The sequence below is a fragment of the Pinus tabuliformis genome, chromosome 4_2, assembly GCF_031772625.1.
Source record: "Pinus tabuliformis cultivar Carrire ecotype Pingquan chromosome 4_2, CPIR1, whole genome shotgun sequence".
Taxonomy (NCBI): domain Eukaryota; kingdom Viridiplantae; phylum Streptophyta; class Pinopsida; order Pinales; family Pinaceae; genus Pinus; species Pinus tabuliformis.
In genome coordinates, this window is record NC_142304.1 from 979,923,317 (window position 1) to 979,931,166 (window position 7,850).

Genomic DNA, 7,850 nt, shown 5'->3' on the forward strand with positions numbered 1-7,850 from the left:
CGAACTTGTACGAAGTGCCACATGTCATTGTTTCAACCTTTAGACCTGAAGTTGATATAAAGAAATATCCATACCGTCCTCTTTCTGTAACTTTTGACGAAACTTCAATCTGATGCTCAGAAGGACAGTTTTGACGATTTTCCCATGGTCACCTATTTGGGATGTAATTTAGGATATTTCCAAAACCCTAAATGTATTATACTATATCTCTGAAAATATAGTGAAACAAGATCTAAAATTTGGGCCCGAGCTTCACCAAGATTTCAGCTCAAGTTGGTTTTAATTTCAGAATCTAAAACTTCGTAGAAAGACAATTATAGCAAAAATGCCACAATGACCTATTTGAGATGGAATTATGGAGCTTGAAAATACCCTAACTTCCTCAAATCATATATCCAAAAATATAGCGTAGAAAGATCTAAAATTTGGACCCAAGGTTCAGTGTGATTTCGGCTAAAATTGTTTTTTTTAGATTCTAACACATCGCAAAATAAACATTACAACAAAAATTCCACGATGACCTATTTGGAGCAGTGAAACCCTAGAATCCAAAGCTCTGATACCAAATGTTATGAAACGAACTCACAAAAAGATAGAAAAGATAGATCAACGCCTTATATCAGCCTCCTCAAGGTGGAAAAATCCTTTACATTACACAAATGAACAATTATTGGATGATACAAATGACAAGACATCATTTCTATATATAGAATTCTAAGGGGTCATAATGTAATCAGAGCCAACATAAAAGTAATAATGTAAGGGCACAACAATAATAATAGTGGGCTTCTATGGGGCACAATAATAACAATATGGGGACTACATGGGCACAACAATATAATAAGGGGGTTGCACTAATTTTATTAAGGGGTTACACTAGTAGTATAGGGACCTAACACCCTAGCCTCAACCCACTTTGTCAGATAAGCCATGAAAACTAAAATATAAACTTTCTGATGTGAATATGGATTAAATGGGCCAACGAAATCTATAGTCCATTTCTCAAAAGGTTCAAGGGCTACTTGAGTCTATAATGACATTTCATCTAATCGACCAGGTTAACCCATTCGCTAGAAGCTATCATATCCTTGGACATAATATTTTGCATCCTGAAAGATGGGGGGCCAACAATATCCCATATGTAACACCTTATGTCCGGTCCGTTTGTCTACAAAATTTCCCCCACAGGGGCCATCATGAGAAGCCTTCAGGACATCATAGATGTCATCTTCTACTACACAACGTCAGATCTGTTGGTTGATTCCTGTATAAAATAGATATCCTGTTATCCATGAATAATGGGTGCTATGACGAATGATCTTCTGTTGTTCCCTGTATGAAAAATGCTTGGGTACCTTCCCTGTAGCAAGATAATTAACAATATCTGCATACCACAGAGTGTCAGTAGAAATTGAAAAATCATATTCATCCAGAAAATTATCTTCTACAGGTGTATCTTCATCATTAGTATCTAATCTAGAGAGGAAGTCATCAACTACATTATCCTTTCCTGGTTTATCTATGATGGTAATGTCAAATTCTTCAAGTAATAATAACCACCTTGTGACACGCCCAGGAGTTATAGGTTTATTCATCAAGTACTTGATTGTTGCGTGGTCAGTATGCACAAAAGTAGGATATCTAGTAATGTAATGCCGAAATTTATTAACAACATAAATAATATCCAAAAACACCTTTTTTGTTACTGTATAGTTTAATTCAGTAGGTGTCAAATTCTTGCTAACATAGTATACCATATATGGATTCTTGTCCTCTTGTTGTCCCAAAACTGCCCCTATTTCTATTTGAGAGGAATTAGTTTGGATGTGAAACTGTAGTTCCCAATTAGGACCTTGCAAGATCGAAGCTTGGTAGATTAGTTCCTTGATTTTTGCAAAAGCCTCTTCATGCTCATCTTTCCACAAAATTTTTGCATCTTTAGTTAACAACTGAAAAAGTGGGAATGCTATTCCAAAAAAAAAATATATAAAATGTCTATAATAGCCAGCACAACCAATAAAACTAGTACCTTCGTCAGTTTCTTTGGTACAGGAAAATGCAATATTACCTCTACCTTGGCTGGATCAACTTGAATTCCAGCAGTTGAAAGCAAGTGTCCCAACACTATGCCCTCTTCTCTCATCATATGACACTTAACTGTACTTAGAGAAACATGCATTTGTATGCATATTTTAAGCACCTTCTCCAAGTTTGCCAACCCTTCCTCAAATGATCCCCCATATGGTGTAAAATCATCCATATAAATCTCGACACTATCATCAACTAGATCAGAGAAAATCCATAATATTTCCCTCTGGAAGGTAACAGGCGCATTACAAAGACCAAATGGGAGGACCTGATATGCGAAAGTCCCCTAAGGGCATGTAAAAGTGGTTTTATCCTGGTCCTCAGGAGCTATTCGGATTTGGTTATAACCATTAAACCCATCCAAGAAGGAAAAAGACTTCTGCCCAACTAAGGTATCAAGGACTTGGTGAATGAAGGGTAATGGAAAATGATCCTTCAAGGTTTTTTTGTTCAACTCCCTATAGTACACACAAATCTGCCACTTACCATTCTTTTTAGGAACAATAAATAGTGGAGACACCCATTGACTATCTGATATAGGGTAAATAAATCCTACATCTAATTACTTCTTAAGTTTGTCTTTGGAAATGTTTTTCAAGGTGGGGTTCATTCTTCTTTGGGGCTGTTGTTAGGACTCTGGACACCACATATCTCCACAATGGTATGATATTGTCCACTTTGGGCCTAAGCCCTCATGGATTTGTTTTTGGGCTTTACCCCAAAAGGCCTCATACCAATGGAGATATTTGTCCATCCTTATATACCCATGATCCTCCCCACTTCTAGTCAATGTGGGACTTTGGTCGTATACCCAACAATCCTCCCCTCGAACAAAGGACCATCAAGCCTCCCCTCAAATGATTATCCATCCGTCCACTCTCTACCAACCAAGATTCTCCGCTCCAATGCGTTGGAAGCACACACCTTACATGGAAGCACCACCTGCCTCGAGAGCTTGCTCTTCCCAGGTCAACTCCTCTTCACCGTGTTGGGACCAGGACACGTCCATGAAGAATCCGGAGCACACCGCCTGTCTAACCGAGCTCATCCACGGATCCCATCATGATATTACCGGGCCCACCACCTTCGTTCGGCATTCCGAGAATTCATCCACTTGGCTAACTTCGGGGCATGGCTCCGATACCACTTGTTAGGACTCTAGACACCACATATCTCCACAATGGTATCATATTGTCCACTTTGGGCCTAAGCCCTCATGGATTTGTTTTTGGGCTTTACCCCAAAAGGCCTCATACCAATGGAGATATTTGTCCATCCTTATATACCCATGATCCTCCCCACTTCTAGTCAATGTGGGACTTTGGTCGTATACCCATCAGCTGTCTCACAGGCTGACAATCTTCTTTAATGTATATATGATAAGTGCATAAATCAGTAGGTATACTCTTCATATCTATATAATCCCATGCAAATTCTTCCTTATGCTCATGAAGGACTTTCATGAGATGTTCGGTCTGGGATGGTGAAAGATTTGGGTTAATATCTAATGTCTTCCCTGGCTCAATTTCTATAGGGATATTGTCATAGGGTGCAATTACAAGAATACCTTCGTCTTCAATTCCTAATTCAATAGTTTCTTGTGTTTCACAGCTCATAATAGATTCTAGAAATTGACAAGTTGTATTAGAAATGACATGGGGGCTACTGATAAAAGTATTAATAGTATCATCTTTAATTTCATTTATAAAATATAGGGCTTGAATAATAGTAAGGGCTGGTATGGTTTCCTCGCTTTCGGCTTTAGGCCCTTCTAAAGGTAGGGAATTTTGTTTAAATGTTGTTTTACCTGATGAACTTGGTTCTGCAAGGAGGAAAAGAATAAGGTTCTTTTTATTTTCCCCATTAGATATCACCATATTTCCTGACCGACATCCTATATAGGCATCTGTAGTTGCTATCCAAGGTCTTCCTAAAATCAGAGAGTGACCACCAGCTGGGGATTTTGTATGTAATACCAGAAGATCAACGGGATAATGCCATGACTCTACTGAAATGATCATGTCTTCCAATTTTCCTATCAGCCTTATTGTAGATCTATCTGCTAATTCCAAGACAATAGGAGTTGGTTTTAGATTTTGTAGACCTAATGTGATCATAGTTTCAGATGTGATAACATTAATTGTAGCCCCCAAATCTACTAGTACATTTGGGATATCAACCCCATTAATCTGCATTATCATAATTGGGTTCCCTGGATCTCAATATTTCATTGGTACAAATTTTCCCAGCATAATGTCTAACAGCTTTCCCATAACATGAATGGTAAGCGGCTCCTATGTTTTCTTTCAAGGATTCTTGGAACAATATTCTCTAATTTTCTTAGCATAAATAGGAACATCCTTCATAGGTTCGAGTAAGGAAATTTTGACAAACATGCTTTGAAATTCCATTAAAAGTTCAAATTCTGGTTGAGGATTTTTTTTACTCAAGGCTATTCTCTTCGAATAAGGCAGATCAGTTGGGTAGCCCTAGGTAGCACCAGAATGAGGAGGGGCTGTTTGATAGAATTCTGATTTGACTCATTCTCGGCTACTTGGGATTCTGGTCCTGGATCTTCATCACCAATATGTTCAACGATAATTAGGGAAGTCTGAGCATTCACCACCCGACCATATCTGTTACACAACATTTTTTCACTGTCCCTACACTCCCCGTTCCTTGATCCTGGAGGACCTCTACAGTGACCCTCATGTGTTTCCATGTCATGAATAACATTTCCTTACATCCCTCTTCATCTACAGAAAATTTCCCTCTTACATAAATTTCCAATAATATTCCTTCAAACTCAGTTTTCAAGACCAACGCTATCACTCAGTGTCTTCCCTACGATGATTTGCAGAGTCTAACACTAGGCCTAGCACCAAATAGCTCTGGTAATCCATTCATGACCCGTGATGACCCTATTTTGGAAAGTTTTTAAAAATGGAGTTGAAGCTTCCAAGTCTAGAAGCTTTGTGAATGGAAGTCTAGTAAATGTTTAAGCAAGATAGAGCCGAGAGAGACTGTTTGGGCTCCTTTCCCCTATCAAAATGGAACAAACCAAAAGGGATGAGGCCTCTCCCATCATAAGATGATCCATTTCCCCTCTCTCAAACTATATAAACTCCTCCTTTTCCAACCTCAGATAGCTAATGAAAGGGCTGGAATAATCTACAAATCTTGATAGCCATCTTGAGAGCTTTAGCCTTCTAGTTTGTGTTTGTAAAGGGAGAATAAGCTTGTAGTTTTTTTTGGTTTGGAGCAAAGAAGAAGAAACCTTGAACTCCCATTGTTTGAGGGTGAATCATGAGATGCTAACAGTGGTGTTGGAACCCGAACACATTGAAGGAGACCTACAACACTAAGGTGAAGGTTATAACTTTATTTTTGTCATAATAATACAACTGATATTTTGTTTCCTATATCAATTGAATATGTTAGTTGATAGCTTATGACTCCTTAGCCTCTTAAGTAGGTTAAATTTTTTGTATGCTATCATGTGTGCTTTGGTTTCTTGTCTCATTGTTTCAGGTGCTTGTTGACACTAAGTAGCTGATCGCTGGAGCAAAGGCACAAGGACTTCATCAAACAAGGATTAGCGATACAAGAGGTAGGATCTTATCTCAATCTAAGGGAAATAATATTATATTATCTTGTTTGTGGCTAGAACCTCTCCCCGGTATTAGAGGGATTGTCTATGTTTGTAGAGAGAATCTTCCTACTCCACAAATTGGCTATCATACTCGGGATCCATACTGGGGATCCATTCCTCTCTTTGGATTGTTGTTAATTTCATGATTTGTGACAACTTTTCTTGTTTCACTCTTTCTCTTTTGTAATCTATACTTCAATTCATCTACTACTTTGATTCTTGAGTTTAGAGTGATAGGTCCGGCTTGGTTTGCGAATTTTTTTATTTTTTCTTTGAATCCCTTGATCAGCACTGTTAATTTTTTAACAGTAGCACCGACCAACGCGAGTTCCCTGCTAGGTCCCTATACTACTAGTGTAACCCCTTATTGTTATAAGTACAATCCCCTTATTATATTTTTCTTCCCATGTAGTCCCCATATTGTTATTATTGTGTCCCACAGAAGCCCACTATTTTTATTATTGTGCCCTTACATTATTATTGTTATGTCGGCTCTGGTTATATTATGACCCCTTAGACTCCTATATAGAAAGGAGGTCTTGTCATTTGTATCATCCAATAATTGTTCATTTGTGTAATGTAAAGGAGGTTGGCCCCTCGAAGAGGTTGATTTATAAGGCATTCATCTATCTTTTCTATATTTTTGTGAGCTGGTTTCATAACATTTGGTATTAGAGCTTTGGATTCTAGGGTTTCGCTGCTCCAAACAGGTCATCGTTGCATTTTCAATATAATGTTTTCCCAGAGATGTCTCAGAAGCGAGAAAATAAACCCATTTGAGAGGAAATCGTGCTAAACCTTGGGTCTAAATTTCAGATCTTGTCTCACTATATTTTCGGAGATATGATTTGAGGAAGTTAGGATTTTTACAAGCTCCAGAATTTCATCTAAAACAGGTCATCGTGGAAGTTTCGCTATAACATTTTTGCTACGAAGTTTCAGAAGCTAAAAAAAAAAGCCCATTTGAGAAGAAATTAGTTTGAACCTCGGGTCCGAATTTCAGATCTTGTATCACTATATTTTAGGATATATGATATGAGGAAGTTAGGGTTTTTGCGGACTCCCGAATTAAATCCTAAATAGGTGACCTTGGGAAAATCATCATAACTTTCTCTCTGAGCATCAAATTGAAATCTTGTAAGAAGTTACAAAAATAGGATGGACTGTATTTTTCTTTTGTATACATTTCAAAACCTAAGGTTGAAACATGATACGTGGCACGTTGTACAAGTTCACTCTACTGAACTAGTCTATAATTAGGTCATCATGGGAGATTGGGAATAACGCTTTCTTCAGGAATCCAATTGTGATCAGACTTGCAGAGTTAGAAAGAGGACTCAGAGGTCTATTGTAGATAGAAGTTTCAGAACTTAAAGATCCTAAAGTACAGAGTTACAGTCATTTCAAGATCAAGCTCCTAAAATCAAGAAAAAGTGAGATGAGGAAGTTTGATGGCGAGGATCCAGTAAATTGGATACTACAGATGGAGAAATATTTTGATCTACATGGTGTACCACTATTACAAAAGGTATTTATTGCATCTAATTATTTAGAATCGAATGAATTTTTATGGTATAAAGGGCTTTGTTCTCATAAACCACTTTTCATGTGGTCAATTTTCACAGAGGAAATGATAGCACATTATGAGGATACAAAGAGAAACATTTTATTTAGCCAATTGATAAATCTCAAACAAAAGGGTTCAATGGTACAACACATTGAGGACTTCCAAAAATTGAATATAAGGGTAAATGATATTCTAGAGAAGAAAATGGTTGATGTCTTCATAGGGACTTTAAAGGATAACCTTCAACACAAGGTTCATGTTTGGGAACCTAATTCATTGGAGAAGGTATTCAGGTTGGCAAGAAAAATTGAAAGCGAAATTATGGAAACAAGGAATCCACCACTCACGACTATAATTATGGAAGTGTTTTTTCTCCTAGCCTTCCACAACCTACTAGGTTTACACCACAACAATTGGAAGGAAAAAGAGAAAAAGGGCTTTGTTACAATTGTGATAGCAAATACACTAAATGTCATAAGTGTGCCGAGAAGAAATTATTTTACATAGATTATGAAGAGGAGGAATAAAAGGATCAAGAAACAT